Genomic DNA, 22,830 nt, shown 5'->3' with positions numbered 1-22,830 from the left:
GCAAATGCTGGGGCTGTACCTTAATTAAGGCCACGGACGCTTCCTTCCCACTCCTAGCTCTTCCCTGTCCCATCGTCGCCATAAGACCTATCTGTGTCGGAGCGACGTAAAGCAAAAAAAAAAAAAAGAAGCTAATTACCCAGAAGGTGTGTGCGTTAAAGCTTTTCCAGTCGAATTTCAGCTATATCGGTCGGTGACAAAAACTAGTGCAGCAGCGATTATTTCGATTATTAGATTAAGAAATGCTTTTCAGCCAAAATTCTGCCCCCTTCCCCCTCCCAGGTGTCTTTTAACAGAGTATTTGAATCATATTATTCGACATTGCGAGTTAACAGTGTCTCATTGAGACTAGTGAACCGGCCTGGGTGGCGTAGACAGTAGAAGCGCTGGCAATCTGACCCTAAGTAAGTGGGTTCGATAACTCAGCCAGGTGGTATTTGAAGTTGCTCAAAGACGTCAGCCTCGTCTCGGTTGAATAACCGGCTCGTTAATGCTCTTACGGAACATAGTTCTGACACTTCAGCGTTTCTGATAGCCGTAAAACTACAAGAGGAACGCAAAATCAATACCATTATTATCTAGTGACCACTTCTTTGTAGAGTGGACATAAACAGAATTTGTCTCAAGTACGCTAACACGTAGGGAAGATTTTTTTTTTAAGTTGAAGAAAGAAAGGAGCTTAAATTTAAGACTAAAATATATCAGTACTCTAACATTTGCATTATATTTATTTATTTATCGTGTCAGAAGTACAAAGTAAGAGAGACAAAAATTAAAGAAGGAAATTTTAAACATTGGTTGACCAAAAATTGGCCACGACAAGCGCATTTGGAGTTGCCCTCATTAGATCTTTAATGGTACAAGTGGCTGGAGAAGATGGACACAGTAATATATGTATCTGGCCAATTTATACAATTACGTGAAAAAATCTCCAATTTTGTTAAGAAAATGCTTCCTTAATTAGCGTAATAAGAAATATTACACGGTTGCTTGCATATTTTTCATTAGGGCCTATATGTATCGCTATGAACGTAAGATGTTACTTACAAATGGTATTTCTAATAGTTTGACAGTTCCGCTTTTGCTTCTATGTCTGTGGCTATGATCAAGATAAAGCAAAACTACGGTCTCTTTATTCTAGCATTTATGACTTCTGGCTGCCTGTGTAAGATACATTCAATACAAGTTCTTGCTAACCGTTGATTGTAGTAAACGCCTACATGCCTAAATAAAAATAAAATAAATAAATAAATAAATAAATGTAAATATACAACCGTAGACAATACTATGTGTGTCTGCAATTAAAGAATACACAGAACATACCATCTCGTATCTCCATAATGAAGTATACCGTATCAGATAAAGGAGGAGAGACTTTACGTCACGAATGTGTTCCGAACTTGACATTATTGCCAAAAGTACGAAGTCATAGTCTAATTGTGTGAGGAAAGCAATGACAAACTGCCTCACTCTTCGTCTTGCCGGGTACGCCTCATTTTGGCACCGCAATGGGCTTTTGCGGTTTACGTATAACCGCATAACTTCTAGTGGTAAATGAAATGGCGTATGGGTTTTAGTGCCGGGAGTGTCCGAAGACATGTTCGGCTCGCCAAGTGAAGGTCTTTTGATTTGATTCCCGTAAGCGACCTGTGCGTCGTGATGAGGATGAAATGATGATGAAGCCTCCGTGCCAGCGAAATTAACCAATGATGGTTAAAATTCCCAAACCTGCCAGGAATCGAACCGGGGACCCCTATGACCAAATACCAGCATGATAACCATTTAGCCATGGATCCAGACAATAATAATAATAATAATAATAATAATAATAATAATAATAATAATAATAATAATAATAATAATAATAATAATAATAATAATAATCTTGAAGGTCGTGGTTAGTGCACTCGCTTAGCTGTAGGCTTTCAACTTGGACGATTGATTCCCTGTAGATTCTAGGCTGGAATTTTGACCTAGAAATCATGTCATGTCAGGAAGGGAATATGTCCTTAAACCCCTAGCCAAAACTAAAATGAGCTAAGGTGGCTACACAGACCCCGAAATAACTAAGAGAAGATGATGTATACTTTCCGACATTAATGAATTCATTCATTCATTTATGTATTTCATTAGTTATTAATTAGGCTGTGTATTCATTTTAGTGTCTAGCGAAAAGAAAAATACTTCACAATTAAACTTCTAAGGAAATATGTGTATTATTTACAAATTCACATATTAACTATTAATATACCACATTCACACTTAATGCAGTTAGAAGCAAAACGTCTCTGGCGTGTTCCTAGTGTACTGTGAGAGGTCACTGTTCTACAGTGTGCTGGACTGTTCGCCGTGCAGCTGCACAGCCAGGTTCTGCAGACGAAAGTTTTCCCACTTAGAAAAGCAGCACGTCGGCACATACTGTATGCTATGGCGTGTTCGAATACAGTTGATGGTTACCCAGGTTATTCGAGGTAGTTAAAAGCCCTCTGGTTTGCCTATGTGCCGTGGATTTGAACCCACCATCTCCTTAATGCAGGCTCACAGCTGCGCGAGCTGCCTCTGTGGATCAGCGGTGGAGTGTCGGCCTCCGGATCCCAAGATAGCGGGTTCAAACTCGGCAGAGGTAGTCGGATTTTTGAAGGGGCGGAAAAAAGTCCATTCGACACTCCATGTCGTACGATGTCGGGATGTAAAAGATCTCTGGTGACACATTTGGTGTTTACCCGACAAAATTCATTAAATCTCAGCCATAGACGCCCAAGAGAGTTTCGGTTTACTCGGTCTGCTATCTAGTAGGGGCCTAGAATAAAACGGAACGTCGAAATTGACGAGCAGACAGCCAGATGGCGTCAAATTGAAATGTCTGCACACGGTAGCTGAGGCCATACGATTATTATTATTATTACAGCTGCGCGAGCTGATATGAGCATCCAGTTTCCTCGATTTATTATTATTATTATTATTATTATTATTATTATTATTATTATTATTATTATTATTATTATAGTTTTGGATATGAGCAATCACTGTACTTTTTATTCAATGTAAAGTTTGACTGTTTGTTTCGGACTGACATTGTTACAGCTGACATTTTAAACAATTTGAAATATTAATTGAAGAAATTATGTGTTGTTACTATTGTTTAATTTTAATAACTTACGACTTTCTGAAGATTTATGCTATTATGCTATCTGTAGTGATGTGTCCGGCTATATTTATTTGGGCGCAGCAATTAGGTAGGTGTTCTGAGACTAGAAAACACTACCTCGGCATATGTCAGGGGGGAGTATGGATAAACATATTCAGATGCGAGATTTAAATTGATATCTCTGAACACTACAGCTTTTATGGTTTGGCCCATCTGTCGCCTGAGCTATGGCATATCCTTTAAGCATGGAGTCATCTGGGAGATAATCGCAGTGGGGATTAGAGCATATTAGGTTTTCTGAAATACAATTTGGAGATTAACATCTTCACTACCTAGAATATGAAATGCTGATTCGCGGGGCCGTAAGCACTGATCGCCCGCCTGTTGCCTCTCCAGCCCGTATATCGTTATAAAACAAAACAGAACTGAATCTCTGTTGTATATTGTGGTACAAACATGCATTGAAATGCCGCATAATTTACAGTATTATGGAGTGTTAATATTAAAGGAAGCCATAATTCAAATGACATGCGATTATCATAATACCCTCATGGAAAATTACAACATTACTCTGCGGTGAACGGCGCAATCAGCTGGAGAGTTAAAACAAAACACTGTGGCCAGCTGTCAACTCAAACCGACAGTGTCAAAAACACATCTTTCCAAGATTTATGAAATCAGTACTGTCCTGATGAATGTAGTTCGAAAGCTAGTTAAGAAGTACATCCATTGCAGAATCTCGCATTTAAAACCGATTATTGCTGTATTGTTCTTTTAAAGGCTATGGTTATAAGGGTCATCAGACTCTTAGGCATACACTTATTCTGCATTTTATACATTCTCGAACCAAGTGAGTTACCTTTGCGGCTCGGGTTGCGTAGCTGTGAGCTTGTATTCATAAGATAGTGAGTTCGAATCTCATTATCGGACGTCTGGAAGATGGGGCCCCAGGGGTTCTGAACTTTGGAGCGTGGATTGGCGACCACGGGGCCCTTAGCTGAGTCCTGGCATTGCTTCCACTTACTCGTGCCAGGCTCCTCACTTTCATCTACCCTATCCGACTTCCCTTGGTCAACTCTTGTTCTTTTCCGACCCCGACGCTATTAGGTTTGCGAGGGCTAGGGAGTCTTTCATTTTCACGCCCTTCGTGGCCCTTGTCTTCCTTTGGCCGATATCTTCATTCTTCGAAGTGTCGGATACCTTCCTTTCTTCCCTCTGATTAGTGTTATATAGAGGATGGTTGCCTAGTTGTACTTCCTCTTAAAACAATAATCACCACCACCACATCTGGAAGATGGTGTTTCGTGGTTTCAGATATATGCTGGGGCTGTACCTTAATTAAGACCACGGCCGCTACCTTCCCAGTTTCTCTTCCAATTTTTGCGTCATCGAAAACTTCCTATGCATTAGGGCACGGTTAAACTACTAGAAAAATAATTCCAACAGTAGAGTTTCATTTTACAAGACTGTTTATTTCCTACTGTTTAAATTTAAGCTCCCCGTTTATTCATCTAAAATAAACTTCCAATATTTTTCCCGAAGAAATATAGCCTGCAACATCCTGCAATCTTCAGTAAATCTGTCTAATGATGTGATTAATAATAAGAAGAAATCATTATCTAATTAAGTACCACAGGCTACCTGAAAAGGCTGGGCTGAGTGGCTCAGACGATTGAGGCGCTAGCCTTCTGACCCCAACTTGGCAGGTTCGATTCTGGCTCGAGTCCGGTGGTATTTAAAGGTGATGAAATACGTCAGCCTCGTGTCGTTTGATTTATTAGCACGTAAAATAACATCTGTAGGACTTAATTCTGGCACCTCTGCGTCTCCGAAAACCGCAAAAGTAGTTAGTGGGACGTAAAGCAAATTACATAAAATTATTCTAATCATATGAAATATTTTATTCACTGTGTGAAATATGAAGCAAGGAATTCACTTTCCTCTAGGGAAGAACTAAAATATTTGGGAGTAGATACTGTAGGTAGACGGGGGAAGAGCAGAGCTCGTTAGTTCCTGGAAGAGGGGGCACAGCAGTGAGCTAGTTAAGTAGCTCCACATAACTGTTTCTAGCGTCCTCAGCTGGCAGGGAGGGGTCGTCTATCTCCGCCAACTGCTAAATATAATGCTCAACTTGCATCGCTTTTACCACCTTTTCCTCTTCTTACTTGAACCAGACTTTCATAAAGTCTATGTAAATATTTCCGCGGAAAGTACAGCACAGTATTCATGTAACAATAAAAATCATACAAAAAGTAGATATTACTATAAAAATATTTACAATTGGATTTACGTCGCTCCGACACAGATAGGTCTTATGGCGACGATGGGATAGGAAAGGGCTAGGAGTGGGAAGGAAGCGGCCATGGCCTTAATTAAGGTACAGCCCAAGCATTTGCCTGGTGTGAAAATGGGAAACCACGGAAAATCATCTTGAGAGTTGCCGATATTTGGGTTCGAGCACACAGCTGCGTGCCCCGACCGCATGGTCAGCTCGCTTGGTAAAAGAATATTATTTATTTTTTTTTTTTTTTTTTATTTATTTATTTTTAGCCCTATAGACTCGTATGCGGTTGTCAGTGTCGACTGCTGTGCATATGGTCCCAAGTATCATTCCAATCATTATGCAAGGAGGTGGGCACTGAGTTGTCTCAGTCTCCTAATGAAAACGACACAGATACGTCTTATAGCGACGATGGGACAAGGAAGGCCTACGAGTGGGAAGGAAGCGGCCGTGGCCTTAATTAAAGGTACAGCCCCAGCATTTGCCTGGTGTGAAAATGGGAAACCACGGAAAACCATTTTCAGGGCTGCCGATAGTGGGGTTCGAACCTACTATCTCCCGATTACTGGATACTGGCTGCACTTAAGCGACTGCAGCTATCGAGCTCGGTATTATTATTATTATTCCGGGGGTTCCGTGGAACGCAGCGATGAAAGAAGGTGTGGGCATGATTGGGTGTATAAAAGACAGTCAGAAGATTGATTTAAAACTTTAAAATTAGAGCTACATTTCTTTCTCTTCTTTTTTTTCTTTTCAAAAATTAAATTTTACACTTTGCTATGAAAGCAATAATTGAGGTAATTGAGGTATTCAATTATAATGTAGGGAATCAAGAAGTGAAGCGTGTTAATAAAATTAACGATCTTGGTATTATTTTTAGTAATCAAAATGGTCTGTCTTTCAATGAGCATGTGTTAAATATCGTTAACGAGGCATTTAAAACGTTAGGCTTCCTCAAAAAAAATTGCAAGGGTTTTAAATCTGCTGTCCCGTTGAAAACCCTGTATTTTTCGCTTATACGATCTAGTCTGGAGTACTGCTCTGAAGTGTGGATCCCCTCACAGCAATACTTAGTTAATGCCTTAGAGCGAGTACACATCAGATTCTCAAAATTGGTTAGTAAAAAGTGTTTGGGTATCAAGCTGTCATCGACAGATTATGATTTGTTTTGTACAAATATGTGTATTGAGTCGCTTAGGATTAGACGCAGGTATGTCTACGCACGTCTCATACCCAAATGTATCGGTAATTTCCTTGACTGTCCCAATTTACTCCAGTTGCTACCAATTCATGTTCCTTCCCGCAATACCCGACAGGCTGTCACCTTTCACTTACTCAGGTGCAGAAGGGAATCACACAGGAACTCTTGGTTTATGCAGGCCCTAAGATCCCTGAACGAAATTAGCGGGATAGTGGATATATTTCATTCGTCAGCTAGTGAAATTCGCAGACATCTTATGGAAACTTCATAGACAGAGTGTTCCTTGTATCTTGTTCTGCCCATTTAGTAACTGAAAGTTATACTTCCTTCCTTCGGTCATTTCAAAACATGTCTTTTTTCCTTCCTAATGTGTTTTGTAAATATGTATATATTATATATATTGCTTATTTATAATTAGTGGTAGTAGTAAGTTCTGTTAATATTGTTATTATTTGAATGCATTATATCATCTGTAATTGGAGAATCAATAACTCTGTTGATGATAAATAAACAAATCAAATCAAACAAATCAAATCAAATCAGGTACAGAACTAGCTCGTTAGCTTAGGTACAATGTTGGAAAATCAGCATAATCGACCAATCGCCAATTAACAATCTGAGATCAAAGCTCCCAACTTATACCGTCATCTTGACCCACGACGACTTGGCTAAGAACATGAACATTCTCATTGTTTTCGATTTGGACAGTTGTTATTAGTAGGCTGTGTACCTGATCCTGTTATATTTTGTTATGTTTGTTATATTTTATTATGAAAGTTTACGTTTGTTAAATAGTCTGTTGACAGTGCAAGTGAAATTTGCTCAGTGTAGCTGTATCTTGTGCTTCGTGAATGAATAAATGCAATTGTTACTTGGGCGCTACTGCTCTATTCAATCAACAGACAAGGAGACGGATCTCCCAATTTTTACATCAGAAAGAAGAGCATCCTTGCTCTACAAATTTACACTTTCCCGACCTATCATAAACGCAACCTACATTTAACCAAATTAAACAGTATACACTGTCTTATATGCTCAACAGTCCGGTATCTTTAACATGAAAAGAATGAAATAGAGTTGAACAGGGGTATTAAGTACCCATTCTACAAGGCCTTTGGTTAAAAAAAAGGTTAAATTTACTGGCCTAAAAACAAAAATGGTGAGAAGGCGAACATTTGCGCTCCTTAAAATTTAGGTTAAATCCATAAAACCCTAAGTGGGCTTATGGCCCGACGTTACAAAGGCTAAGCCTATACTACGGAAGTGACTGGATAGAGAAAAAAATATTTAAGTTACAGAAATTACCAGCCAGAAAAGTTACAAAATCATCGTCAACTTAAAATCAAGTTGAGAGGAAATACGAGAGGGTACATCACTCTCTATTCCCTGATTTCGGTTAAGTTCTTTCGACTGGTTTGAAATTTACATTTTAGAAAATAAAGTTACATTACTAAAGATTTGAAACCTTCCCCTCGAGATAGCTTTGAAAGAATATCAGATTTTAAAATGGATCTGCCATTACCTTGAGGTGGTGGACCTCCCGAAAATGGTACGGTGGCCCCCGCCTCCATTACGAACACAAACTTAGACTAAGACACTAAGACAACCTGGTCCGAAAATGTGCCACCTTTTATAGCTGAGGGGAAAGTTCCAGAAAACTCTGGGTTAAGGCCCTGACACACCTCCAGTTCTCATTGGATAATCAAATAAATACCAGAAGGTTTTGATCGGCAGAAAAATACAAATGTATACATTTTTTCATTGGCCAACATCTTATGTTGACGGGAAGAGATAAAAGTGTTGTAAACTTTAGCACACCGAAAACAAAGTATAAACAATTCAGTTTAGGAAACCTTAACATACAAAATGTATCTACAATTTTAATAGTTCATCTTTACACCAGAGGGCACAACATAAGATTATTGTAGCGACATCTGTTCAGAAGTGTTCAGACTTCTTGTATTAGTTGTTGCAAAGTTTATATTTCAGATGGCATTCTCCAAGGCGCTTAATTTAAATTCGCGGGGCGGGTGTACCTCTGGTACAATTATTATTATTATTATTATTATTATTATTATTATTATTATTATTAGTATTATTATTATTATTATTATTGTCCGCCTCTGTGGTGTAGTGGTTAGCGTGATTAGCTGCCACCCCCCGGAGGTCCGGGTTCGATTCCCGGCTCTGCCACGAAATTTGAAAAGTGGTACGAGGGCTGGTACGGGGTCCACTCAGCCTCGGGAGGTCAACTGAGTAGAGGTGGGTTCGATTCCCACCTCAGGCATACTGGAAGTGGTTTTCCGTGGTTTCCCACTTCTCCTCCATTCAAATGCCGGGATGGTACCTAACTCAAGGCCACGGCCGCTTCCTTCCCTCTTCCTTGTCTATCCCTTCCAATCTTCCCCATCCCCCGCAAGGCCCCTGTTCAGCATAGCAGGTGAGGCCGCCTGGGCGAGGTACTGGTCATACTCCCCAGTTGTATCCCCCGACCAAGAGTCTGAAGCTCCGGGACACTGCCCTTGCGGCGGTAGAGGTGGGATCCCTCGCTGAGTCCGAGGGAAAAACCGAACCTGGAGGGTAAACAAATGATGATAATAATAATAATAATAATAATAATAATAATAATAATAATAATAATAATAATAACCGTGTGATCCGTCAGCCCCTTGGGAATTAGTTTGATGCATCCCGCCGCTTTTACTACAGTTCTGAAATACATCGGTCCCTCTACCTTGGGGTAATATAACGAGATGTGTGGTTACGGGCTAGAAGACAGCAGGAATTGTGAACTCCATTTTCTTTGCTAGTGGCTTTACGTCGCAACGACACAGATAGGTTTTATGGCGACGATGAACGCCACTATTAATTCAGTATAGGTACCTCGAATGAACCAGTAAAACGAGCATTGATAAGAATAACACGTAGGCCTACCTTACAACAAGAGGTGCACAAACAGACCAGGAGAAAGTATTGTATAGGCTGGAAACTGCGCGCTGAATGTCTAGTCTTGCAATAGCTCACTTGGCAGGTGCGCGGAGAAAGTTGTGATAGTGGACGGTTTCGATTCTCACGCAAGTATTTTTTTTTATTTTGCCGCCAATTGCCTGGGTTCTGTTAAGGTTGCATACTTGATAGCTTCTTCAGACTGATTTGTTTCTTTGGCCCTGCAATGGACAGTATGTATCGTGGCCTAGAGTATTGAGCTGGTTTGGACGAGGATGAGGAGGGCTTAATTAAGGTAACACATTCCCAGCATTTGCCTGGTGTGAAAATGAGAAATCACGGAAAACTATCTTCACGGCTGCCGACAGTGGGGCTCGAACCGACTATCTACCGGATGCAAGCTCACAGCTGCGCGCCCCGTACCGCACGGCCAACTTGCCCGGTATACACGATATCATGAAATTTGAAATATTTATTCATAACATAACACAGTGCAATGACCAAACCGAATTTCTAACGGGTGTATTTTTCAAAATTGTGAGTGTGAGAGTGTGTTTACTATAGGTCTAGGCATCAGCACGTAACCTTCTCCCCAGTTTTCTTGGCTCGCTAGTGGAGAGCACTCAACATGATTGGTTACCAAGATAGGCCTTAATTTATAATAATAATAATAATAATAATAATAATAATAATAATAATAATAATAATAATAATAATAATAATAATACAACTATTTCGAATTCTGTTTGAGAGCAAATCGTGAACTAAACCAATAAAAAAGGAATGGCTTTCTGACATATCACAAGAATAGATCCTGAAAAGATAGCAGACATGATCCTCACCTTTTCCGGAGATCTGGAAGAGAGGTTCCATGCTTGAGATAAATTCATCAAGATCTATAACAGTTGGGGATCAAAACGGAAAACGTAGGAAACAGTGAATTGTTCAGAGTGTTAATTAGAGTAAAGGATCTGCTAAAGAAAAGCCAAGCCGCTTCCTTCCCATTTCTAGGCCATCCTATCCTATCGTCGCCGTAAGAGGTATCTGTGTCAGTGCGATGGAAACCAAATAGAAAAAAAAAATAGAAAAAAAAGACAAGCAGAACAAATCGGATATTCTTGCAGGAAGAACCACCAAGAACGAACAAGAGAATGAAGTATACAAGCGAAGGAAAAAATAAAGTGAAAGAATTTGTGTAGTCCGCCTCTGTGATGTAGTGGTTAGTGTGATTAGCAGCCACCACCGGAGGCCAGGGTTCGATTCCCGGCTTTGCCACAACATTTAAAAAGTGGTACGAGGGGTGGAACGGGGTCCACTCAGCCTCGGGAGGTCAAATGAGTAGAGGTGGGCTCGATTCCCACTTCAGCCTCCCTGGAAGTGGTTTTACGTGGTTTCCCACTTCTCCTCCAAGCAAATGCCGGGATGATACCTAACTTAAGGCCACCGCCGTTTCCTTCCCTCCTCCTTGTCTATCCCTTCCAATCTTCCCGTGCCCCCGCAAGGCCCCTGTTCAGCATAGCAGGGGAGGTCGTCTGGACGAGGTACTGGTCATCCTCCCCAGTTGTATCCCTGAATCAGAGTCTGGAGCTCCAGGACATTGCCCTTGTGGTGTTAGAGGTGGGATCCCTCGCTGATTCAGAAGGAAAATCCGACCCTGGAGGGTAAAAAGAAGAAGAAGAAGAATAAGAATTTCTGTAACGACAGCTTAAATTTGGCTGAAACGAATTAAAATGATTAAATACATATGTAATAATAATATTTACAACTACATGGACAAATGTTAGCAATGTCCCATAACAGTGTGGAATTTCCAGATCACTGCTATTTCACTTAATTACTTTTTTTTTTGGACAGAAATGAAACAGCAGTAATTTATCAGTAACATCTCAGTACCTTCCGAGAATCATGGCTCCGGCTGGTGCAAAAGGGAGCACAACAGAAGTCTTATTTATGTGCCGTTGTATAATTACCTAGAAGATTTCTTAGGTTAACGAGTTACAGAGCAGCAACACACAGCGGGCAGTCCTAACGCCGCATTCCTCGCGCACAACCAGTAGACAAAGTAAATAAGTTTCTATTCTTGAGCGAGTTGTTCAGGTAGGATCAAGGATATCCAGACCTTTCATTCTTTCTTCCTTTCCTGGCCGTTTCTAATCATACGGGGACGGCATTAATGTACATTAAGCCCAGTTGTAAGATCGGACCCCTTTCTAACGCTAACTTCATGTGGAGAGATGTGTTCACTATTTCGTGTTTACGTGGTGGTTGGTAGAATGATGTGTTTTGCGTTCAGTGGATGAGTAAGTTTATGTGAATTGGGACGATCACAAACACCCTGTCCGCGAGTGAGAGGAATCAACTATCCTTCTTCTTATTCTTCTTCTTCTTCTTCGTCTTCTTCTTCTTCTTTATCTGTTTACCCTCCAGGGTCGGTTTTTCCCTCGGACTCAGCGAGGGATCCTACCCTCTACGGCAGTGTCCTGAAGCTTCAGACTTTGTGTTGGGGATACAACTGGGGAGGATGACCAGTACCTCGCCCAGGCGGTCTCACTTGCTATGCTGAACAGGGGCATTGCGGGGGGATGGGAAGATTGGAAGTGATAGACAAGGAAGAGGGAAGGAAGCAGCCGTGGCCTTAAGTTAGGTACCATCCCGGCATTTGCCTGGAAGAGAAGTGGGAAACTACAGAAAACTACTTCCAGGATGGCTGAGGTGGGAATCGAACCCACCTCTAACGCCAACTTCATGTGGAGGGATGTATTCACTATTTTGTGTTTACGTGGTGGTTCAAATTTCGTGGCAGAGCCCGGAATTGTACCCGGGCCTCCGGGGGTGGCCGCTAATCACACTAACCACTACACCACAGAGGTGGACGGAATCAACAATACGAAGTTAAAATCAATAAACCGGCCGAGAATCGAACCTGGGTCCTCTGAACCGAAGGCCATTCAGCAAAGGTGCTGGACAGCAAGACCAGGGGATATTAAATTTACTTTTAACGTAGACCGAACTTTGAATAACGTGTACACCCTATACCGTATTCGTCAACTAATTCCAGTGTCCGACCCCATGGCTAAATGGTTAGCGTGCTGGCTTTTGGGCAGAGGGGTCATAGGTTCGATTTCCGACAGCGTCAATAATCTTCGTTAATTCCGCCGGCACGGGGACCGGGTCTATGTAACATCTTCATCACCATTTCTTCCTCATCACGACGCGCAGGTCACCTACGGGTGTCAAATCAAAATATCTGCACCTGGTGAGCCCGAACATGTAGGTATTCGGACACTCCCGGCACTAAATGTCATACGCCATTAATACTGTTTCTAGTTCATTCTTTTCTAAGAGAAGTTTTACTATTACGTCATTCATGAGAATGACAGTTTGCCATAGGCTCATGACGATATAAATAATAATAATAATAATAATAATAATAATAATAATAATAATAATAATGCCATTGATGCTTTCCGGCCCACCGAGCTCGATAGCTGTAGTCGCTTAAATGCGGCCAGTATCCAGTAATCGGGAGATTGTGGGTTCGAATCCCACTGTCGGCAGCCCTGAAGATGGTTTTCCGTGGTTTCCCATTTTCACACCAGGCAAATGCTGGGGCTGTACCTTAATTAAGGCCACGGCCGCTTTCTTCCCATTCCTCGGCCTTTCCTATCCTACCGTCGCCATAAGACCTATCTGTGTCGGTGCGACGTAAAGCAAATAGCAAAAAAAAAAAAAAAAAAAAAAAAAAAAAAATTGCTTTCCGGCCCGTACTTATAGACAAGATACAGGCCTAGGCTTTCGGGCTTATGCCTTGTCAAGAAAATAAGGGAAATTTTTTACGTTTCGCAGAGAACTGTGCTCTGTGTCATCAGAAGAAAATCTCAACTGTTCACGGGAATTTCACCTTACTTTCTTGACACGGCATGAGCCCAAAAGCCTATATAATAATAATAATAATAATAATAATAATAATAATAATAATAATAATAATAATAATAATAATAATAATAATAATAATAATCACGTGTATGTATGTTCAGTCTTCAGCCCTAAGGCTGGTTGAATCCTCAACAGATCCGCCATCAGCTGTCATAATGGCCTAGGCACCACTGAAGGGGCGTACTAGGGAGATGATGAGTGAGGTAGTATCCCGTTACCTTCCTCAACAATAATAATAATAATAATAATAATAATAATAATAATAATAATAATAATAATAAAAATAAAAATAATAATAATGTCCGCCTCTGTGGTGTTATTAGCTGCCACCATCCGCGGCCCGGGTTCGATTCCCGGCTCTGCCATGAAATTTGACGGCTGGAACGGGGTCCACTCAGCCTCGGGAGGTCACCTGAGTAGATGTGGGGGGGGGGAGTTATTCCCACCTCAGCCATCCCCAAAATGGTTTTCCGTAGTTTCCCACTTCTCCAGGCTAATGCCCGGATGATACCTAACATAAGGCCACGGCCGCTTTCTTTCCTTTTCCTTGTCTATCCTTTCCGATCTTCCCATCCTTCCCAGAAGGCCCTTATTCAGCATAGCAGGTGAGAACACTTGGGTGAGGTACTGGTCGTCCTCTCCAGTTGTATACACCCGACCCAAAGATTCACTCTCCAAGACACTGCCCTTGAGGCAGTAGAGGTGGGATCCCTCACTGAATCCGAAGGAGAAACCAACCCTGGAGGGTAAAGGGATTAAGAAAGAAAGTAATAATAATTATGATTATTATTATATGACCAAGACTAACGTCGTTCGTGAAGAAGAAAGTCATGTAGGGAATATAAAATTTGAAGAGTTGACCATTATGTAATGTATTGTCGCAGCATGGTAGTAGAATGGTGAAAGGAATAGAATGGAGGTGTAGCAGAGCTAATAATGGGTGAGGCTATGTTCATGAACGGACCGTATTCATATGAAGCGACAGGAGGAGAAAAGGCCAAAGGACACAGTCTTGTAGGGTAAGAGAATACTAAAACAGACCCAAATCATTACGTCGCAAACGTAGAAAATGCAATTGGCTTTACGTCACACCGACACAGAGAGGCCTTATGGCAATGATGGTATAGGAAACAACGGTTAGGAGTGGGAAGGAAACGCCGTGACCTTAATTAAGGTACAACTCCAGCATTTATATGGTGTGAAAAGGAAAAACCACAGGAAACCACCTTCAGGGCTTCCGACAGTGAGTTTCGAACCTACTACATCCCGAATGCAAGTTCACAGCCGCGCGTCCCTCAGCGTATGGCCAAGTCACTCGGTGCGTAGTAAATATTTAATTCATATAAACTACTATACAGGAAAATGGGGCATTTATAACTAAAATCTTAATTATTCAGTAAATCGCTTATAATATGAACACTTCCACAACAAAATTACTCTTTACAGAAGTGCTTTATTTAACACTCTCCTGGTTTTATCTCTCCATAGTTTCTCTATTCTGAATCATTAGTGAAATCAATATAGGATATGGAATTTTCTCTGAGTTAAGGCCTTCAATACCTAAAAGTCTAATAAATAGTACCGTTTTAGTGAAATGAAGTAATTTGATTTTTGGTAAGAGAACTAATATATGTCTTTCAATCCTCAGGTCTACAGTAAGACTGGTTGAATCCCGAGAAGTTCCATCATTAAGCCTAGCTGTCAAAAATAACCAAACGTCACTTATGATGCGTACTAGGTAAATGAAGAGTGAGGTAGGTTCCTATTGATTTCCTCATCGAACCAATTATCTGAAAGGTGTAGGTGGTGGTGATTTTTATGTTAAGAGAAAGTACAACAGATAAACTACCCACTCTTAACAAAATGTGAAACCTCGAAGAATAAAGATATCAGCAAAAGAAAGCGGAAGGCCACGAAGGGCGTGAAATTACAAAATTACGACACCTTGACATCTCTTAAACATGTAGCTATTGAAGAGATGTTCAAACATAGAGTAGTATTATCAGTGCCATCTTGTGATCAGACACACCTAAGAGTTAAATTGCAAAGAAATTACATTGAAATTTGACGAGATTACATGAATAACGGTTATTTATCATTAAGAAATACATCGCAGTTAGGGAGATATTCTGGTGACAACGTCTGCTTACAATAGCAATAGGTTAATACATTTAGTACATAAGAACAAAACAGCAACAACAACAACAAAAAAGTGAATTAATGGTATAGTGTCAGCATTCGGGTCCCAAGATCATGGGTTCAAACCCGGCAGAGGTGGTTGAATTTTTGCAGGATGGAAGAAACTCAACTTCGTGCTGCATGTCGTACAGTGGTGACACATTTCATATATATCCGAAAAAATTATAAATTATCAACAGTTCGCCCAATGGAATTCCATTTTCTCTGACATCTGATACAGTGAAATGTAACGTCGAAATTGATTTGTAGACAGCCCTAAATGGCATCGATTCAGAATGTCTAATCGCTTAGGCATTAGTATTATCACTATTACTTATTTTTCAAAAAATCGATTGTTTCAAGATACGGCGGGGGAGGAGAAATCGAACGAGGCTGTGTCGGGGACACGATCGCAAAGTTTGGAATACACATACATACGTGTCGCGTGAAGTTATTTAGTCATTCTAACCTCTTCATCATCACCAGGATGATCACCGATCAGTATCCACATCCACGAGTTCCACATCCTTTTCAACTTCTAGGGTGGGCCGATGACGTTAGATGTTTGGCCCATTTAAACAACAAGCATCATCATCATCATCATCATCATCATCATCATCATAAACTTCTGGGGTATAGTTGTGCTCGGCTGAGATAGCATTAGCGCGGCTCAATATTGATAAGTTCTTTTGATGCGCGTTTTGTCGCTCGACATTTGTGATATTGGAGGTTTTGGATTTCCAATAAACCAAACCACATGGCACTACAGCCCTTAAAGGGCATTGGCCTACCAAGTGACCGCTGCTCAACCCGAAGGCCTGCAGATTACGAGGTGTCGTGTGGTCAGCACGACGAATCCTCTCCGTCGTTATTCTTGGCTTTCTAGACCGGGGCCGCTATCTCACCGTCAGATAGCTCCTCAATTCTAATCACGTAGGCTGAGTGGACCTCGAACCAGCCCTCAGGTCCCGGTAAAAATCCCTGACCTGGCCGGGAATCGAACCCGGGCCTCCGGGTGAGAGGCAGGCACGCTACCCCTACACCACGGGGCCGGCGGATTTCCAATAAGCTGCTCTATATATTAGAATGCGTTTTCAATAATTTTGAAGCCATTTATCGTATATCACGTCATCTTGCAAAAGAAAGAAATTATTGACACTTCTCTGAACCACAATTTTCTCATAAGTTCAATATCTGATAATATTTTCCATACACTTGCAGAATACTCTAAGACGAATGAAACTACATCTTTCACGAGTTAGCACCAAGCGAAAGTCCAGTTACACTAATTTTTAGCCACACGTCATAGCAACTTTAGTACCTGAAGATGTCAGAGCTATGGGATCACCCGTTGAAATCTCACCGATGTAAGAATTTTATTGCTAAGTACAGCGGTCTTTCCTCTTTTCAATGAAATATTGAACACTTCGTCACGTCTACCATCCAGAAATAATTTATATCTTGAACAATTTCACGATTTTGTAACGTTAACCGCGCCAAGCACGGTTCCAAAACTACAGTAGGCCTATACACAAAATCTACGTCAAAAATGGCATTACTAGCCTTTATTTTTAACGGTAAGGAATTTTAACGTGGTATAAATTATCGGAATACATGATATATCGGTATATCGGTGTATCAGGGCTTGGGCTTGGATTGTATTTGTTAAGTGCACTACGAAGGTATGCAAATAAGAATTCCCATATAGGACAACTTGAATTCCACTAGTCAGTTCGTGGAAATTAAGAAAATGAAATAGAGTTATGTACTGAGAAAGAGGCTTATCATTAATTAAACAAGATGCACATCTTCTAAGAGCGGGGCTGTCGTGCTCGGAGGTTAGCGATCTGTGGCGGCCTGAATGAAGAGCACGTCTCAAACTGAAGATTGTATCAGGTGTTGGGATCATTACGTGTAGCTCGGGCTAAACAAAGGGCGGCACTCTGCTCTGAAAGCGTCTGTCAGATGAGAACAGATAGCTACAGTCATAGTGTTCCGACCAGCAGAGGGCATTCGATATCATCACACTCCCAGCGTGCGACTTCGGGCTCTACAGAAATCTGCAGCGCCCAAGATGGGCGAAACGGGGCAAAGACATCCTTTTTATCCCGAGTGAACAGTATGAACCTCATCACATCTCACACTATCACTGTCTCTTACAATAATTGTTTTAATCTTATTTTTTACCTTTCGTATCCATCATCAATAAATATCGGTATGTAATCCATTAATGGTCACTTCACCAACTTCTGTGGTTCACATTCTAGAAGTTAAATACCAGCTTTAACATAGCGAAACATTACACAATCGGAGACAGCGTCATCTGTGTACGCAAAGTTCATATGCAGAGAGGGTCCAAATTATTGTTTAAAACACATGTGTCTAAATTTTTAGCTATATTATTATTATTATTATTATTATTATTATTATTATTATTATTATTATTATTATTATTATAAAAGAAATGAACATCACAGAAGATATCATCAGGGATCGCAAAGGCTTTTGGGAATCTGGTTGCAAAGCACACGTTCACGGAAAAGGCTAAAATAACCACAGGGAAACAATGGACGGAAGAACGCAAGAAACAGCATAGCAAGTTCATGAAGAGATTTTGGGAGGAGAAGAAGAAGAAAGGAAAACTATCATCAAGCTAACAAGTTCGAACGCGTTCTGTGAACGGGAATAACGAAGAAATAATAATAATAATAATAATAATAATAATAATAATAATAATAATAATGCCCTCAGATAACGACTTTAGGTTAATGAGTCTTATACGACCCATAGTGTTTGGATTTTATTTTTCTCGTACAATGCAGTTTTTCCACATTAATGATCACTCAGTAATACAAAAGGGACATTCTGGAATGGATATAATTATTTTCAAGAAATGATCCCAAACATGTCGGCTATGGAAACTGCTATTTAAAACCAGTTTTGAGGTTACTGGAAGATAGAGTTCTGAAATTAATTTCAGTTAGAATACAATTCTAACATACGACTTATTATTTTTGAATATCGACGAATTATCGAAAAAGGTATGCCTCAGTGATTTTGAAGTGATATTTAACACGTGGACACGTAGTAATGTCGTTAAACGTCAAATTTAATGCTGGGGTCAAAAAAGACCCATGCTGTAAATACTACACAATCTCAGTTATTTTCAAAATTCCCTTTAATTTTCAATAAATTACCCTAAATGAATGGATAGTAACAAAAACATGTATTTTTTAATTATTTCTCACCTTTGCCTAAAATGGGTTATTTTTACGCCATCTAGGTTACAAATGAGGCAATTTACGTTCCATTTTACTGTACCAAACGGCAGAGCAAATCGAGTCTCTATTGGGCGATCTATAGTTGAATTGTAGGCCTAATTACCGGAATGTCGAGTAAAGACCAAATTTGTCACCAGAGATCTTTTACGTGCCGACATGGTGTATCGAATGTACTTCTTTATGCGTTTCAAAAGTACGACTAATTCTGCCTGGTTTGAGCTCGCTATCATTGGATAATCTACCACTGATCCACAGTGAATAAAATCAAAAACTCTGTACCTCAGAGTGCAGGCTATAATGAGGAGAAAGGAAACTGCATACGTTGTTTAATTTAACAGAGCAACTGCCTTTAGCAATGCTGGAGGAGTATTAAAAAATCAACTTTAATTACGGTACAACCCCAGCATTTGCTGAAAATAGGAAACCTTGGAGAACTATCTTCAGGGCTCCAGACAATGGGCTTCGAATCCACCACCTTCCAAACGCAAGCATAAATCACATGGCACTCACTCAAAGAACTTTCAAAACTTCAGACACAAGAGCATAATTAAAGAGTGCTCAAAACAGACACATTTCTCACAATGAAAAGAAAAAATTGGTTTGAAAGCAAGTTTGCAAGCTCTATCCCTGGAACAACTTGATGTCATTTAACATTTGAAACAATACTTCAAACCAGTTTCGAAAGGGGAAGCTGGAAAATTATCTATTTTTAATTTACTGACCATGTTTTAACACTGTAAGATGTCAATATAGAGACTATGTGTTGAATGCATATCTACATTACCATTTCTTTCCCGTCTCTACACACCACTTACATCCCTGATCGGATCCAATGTACTTCTTATTTAGTAAAACACAAGTTTCACCTCCTTAAAGTTTTCTTGACAACAACCCGCAATTTCCTTGTATTCTTTTTAATGCTTACTACAGAAAACAAAAAGGCAAAAATAATTGTATTAATGGATCTTTCTAATCGCAGCAACGGTAGCATCCTTTTGGGGATCATTGTAAGTACCTAGGTGTTAATATAAGAAAAGACCTTCATTGGGGTAATCACATAAATATGATTGTTAATAAAGGGTACAGATCTCTGCACATGGTTATGAGGGTATTTAGGGGTTGTAGTAAGGATGTAAAGGAGAGGGCATATAAGTCTCTTGTAAGACCCCAACTAGAGTATGGTTCCAGTGTATGGGACCCTCACCAGGATTACTTGATTCAAGAACTGGAAAAATCCAAAGAAAAGCAGCTCGATTTGTTCTGGGTGATTTCCGACAAAAGAGTAGCGTTACAAAAATGTTGCAAAGTTTGGGCTGGGAAGACTTAGGAGAAAGGAAACGAGCTGCTCGATTAAGTGGTATGTTCCGAGCTGTCAGTGGAGAGATGGCGTTGGAGAACATCAGTAGACGAATAAGTTTGAGTGGTGTCTTTAAAAGTAGGAAAGATCGCAATATGAAGATAAAGTTGGAATTCAAGAGGACAAATTGAGGCAAATATTCGTTTATAGGAAGGGGAGTTAGGGATTGGAATAACTTACCAAGGGAAATGCTCAATAATTTCCCAATTTCTTTGCGATCATTTAAGGAAAGGCTAGGAAAACAACAGATAGGGAATCTGCCACCTGGGCGACTGCCTTAAATGCAGATCAGCAGTGAGTGAGTGAGTGATTGATTTGGTGACATTGATAGCAACATCACTAATTTTAACGATAAAATAATTTGAAGGATTTTAAATCTGGACTGAGGGCTGGAATAAGGTTTATTCAGCCTGGACTGATGAGACGTAGCCAGTCCGACCAAGGAAAAACAAATGCAATACGGCTGAGGATGTCATAACACTTTCCACGCGATACTACAATATCGATAGACTATCTAGTTGAACAATAGTCGCCATGGAAGGCCAATGGTGTTAATGGGCTGGATTATTATTATTTTATTGACAGAGTCCATGGTTATTTTGGTTGAATGGTTGACATAGTAGCCTGAATTTCGGAGGATCCCTGGTTCGATTCCCGATCTTGCCAGGTAATTCATCTGTCTCGGACACAGTTTGTTCTTGTTCGTCTTAATGCACAACTCATCATAACTTATACCCACAACACAAACCACACATCAACTACCACAGTTTTTTCCTTTTTTGCAAGTTGCTTTACGTCGCACCGACACAGACAGGTCTTATGGCGACGATGGGACAGGAAGGAGCTAGGAGTGGGAAGGAAGCGGCCGTAGCCTTAATTAAGGTACAGCCCCAGCATTTGCCTGGTGTGAAAATGGGGAAACTACGGAAAACCATTTTCAGGGCTGCCGACAGTCTGGTTCGAACCCACTACCTCCCGAATACTGGACACTGGCCGCAATTAATCCACTGCAGCTATCGAGCTCGGTAACTACCACAGAATCGCATATTCATGAATACGTTCCTCCACACTGAGTTGCGTCAGGAATAGCATTCGGCCGTGGCCCATAACTACCACAACTACATAGGCTCCGATAGTGTCGGCTCCATGAATTTGGGAAATGGGGAAGAAGAAGAAGAAGAAGAGAAAATTTTGTCCTCACAGAAAAGTGGCAAAAGCAAGCAAGCTTGTAGTTTTACGTGACCTGGTTTCGTGATCATAGCCTCAGAAGCTTCAGTTTTACGTGGGATCCAAACCAAGAAAACGTGAATGTTCATTTCATAAACACCACACGCACTGGCTGTGAATCGAACCGAGGCCATATTGTTGAAAATCCAGTAACTATGCCACTCAGCTATCACGACCCCAGAAATGTTATAAATCAGTAACGTGATCCGAAAACTTTTCGATTACTGAGCTACCGTTAAGGTACAGGTCTACTGAACAGTTCAACTCCATCTAACTTATTTGTCGACTATGTGTGCCGAAAGCTACTGAAAAATGAAAATCCGCAGCCTGTTTCCAGTGATTTGACCAGGTCAGGAATGGAATAAATCAAGCCCCCATCTAGCGGCGAGGATTGGAATTCCGGCTGCCGAAGCGTGTCGCACTCTCCTTGGGCAATGATTAACGTCTGATAGATGAAATGAAGTGATACTGGAGTGTGTTGCTGCTGGAATGAAATATAACAGGTAAAACCGGAGTACCCGGTACCTGTCTCACCTCCGTTTTGTCCAGCACAAATCTCACATGGACTGACCGGGATTTGAACCACGGAACCCAGCGGTGAGAGGCCATCGTCCTGCCGCCAGAGCCACGGAGGCACCTCCCAAAGTCACAATTAAAACTAATTTTTGGCTGAACACAAATCTTAAAGCCTTGTACGTGAAGAAGGATGAAATACTTTTAAAGTCACTCACACCTTTATGCTCGAATACCTGTCAGCAGTGTTATCTTGACAGAAAATTGGCAAGCAGTAATGTGAACCCATAACCTTTTGATTACTATGCGATCACACACAAAGCATGCCAGTGTTGTTCAGTGGGACACACAAAGACCTTTTTAAAACTTGTGACGACGGGACCGCGCCGGAACTGTGCCTCTACAATGCGCGTCGCGACGCCGAGTGCCATGAGCGTCATTATCATCACGGACTGGTGACAGCGCAATGTTATCAGCCGCCATTGACTGCATTATAAAAATGGAAATATTTCAATAGTAATTTTCTATTAAATGTGATTTCCTCCCCGTTTTAATATTTTATTTGTGGCTGTAGAACTGACAAAGGCACTGTGAAAACGTTCTGTCAGGGGTGACACACTTCCACAGGATAACCGTTGTCACATACAAATAACGTTCACCGACTTTCTCTTCACCTCACGTATTGTTTTCATCTCTTGATACGGAAGATGTTCTTTAAAATTTACATCCACAAATTTTACTCTAAATTTATTTGCTTTTATA

The 22,830-nt window shown here is 40.7% G+C and overlaps 1 long non-coding RNA gene across 2 annotated transcripts in view; it reads left to right on the top strand.

Annotated features, from left to right (window-relative positions):
* Window positions 1–22,830, top strand: part of LOC136874773 (uncharacterized) — a 132,127-nt gene that overhangs the window by 27,144 nt on the left and 82,153 nt on the right. For both annotated transcript variants that reach the window (XR_010860296.2, XR_010860295.2), the window contains exon 2: window positions 15,161–15,266. This is a non-coding gene — a long non-coding RNA (uncharacterized lncRNA). The remainder of the gene's footprint in view (window positions 1–15,160; window positions 15,267–22,830) is intronic.

This window comes from Anabrus simplex, chromosome 5 (assembly GCF_040414725.1).
Source record: "Anabrus simplex isolate iqAnaSimp1 chromosome 5, ASM4041472v1, whole genome shotgun sequence".
Classification (NCBI taxonomy): Eukaryota; Metazoa; Arthropoda; class Insecta; order Orthoptera; family Tettigoniidae; genus Anabrus; species Anabrus simplex.
The sequence above is the reverse complement of the archived record's forward strand: the minus strand, read 5'-3'. Positions and strand labels throughout refer to the sequence as shown.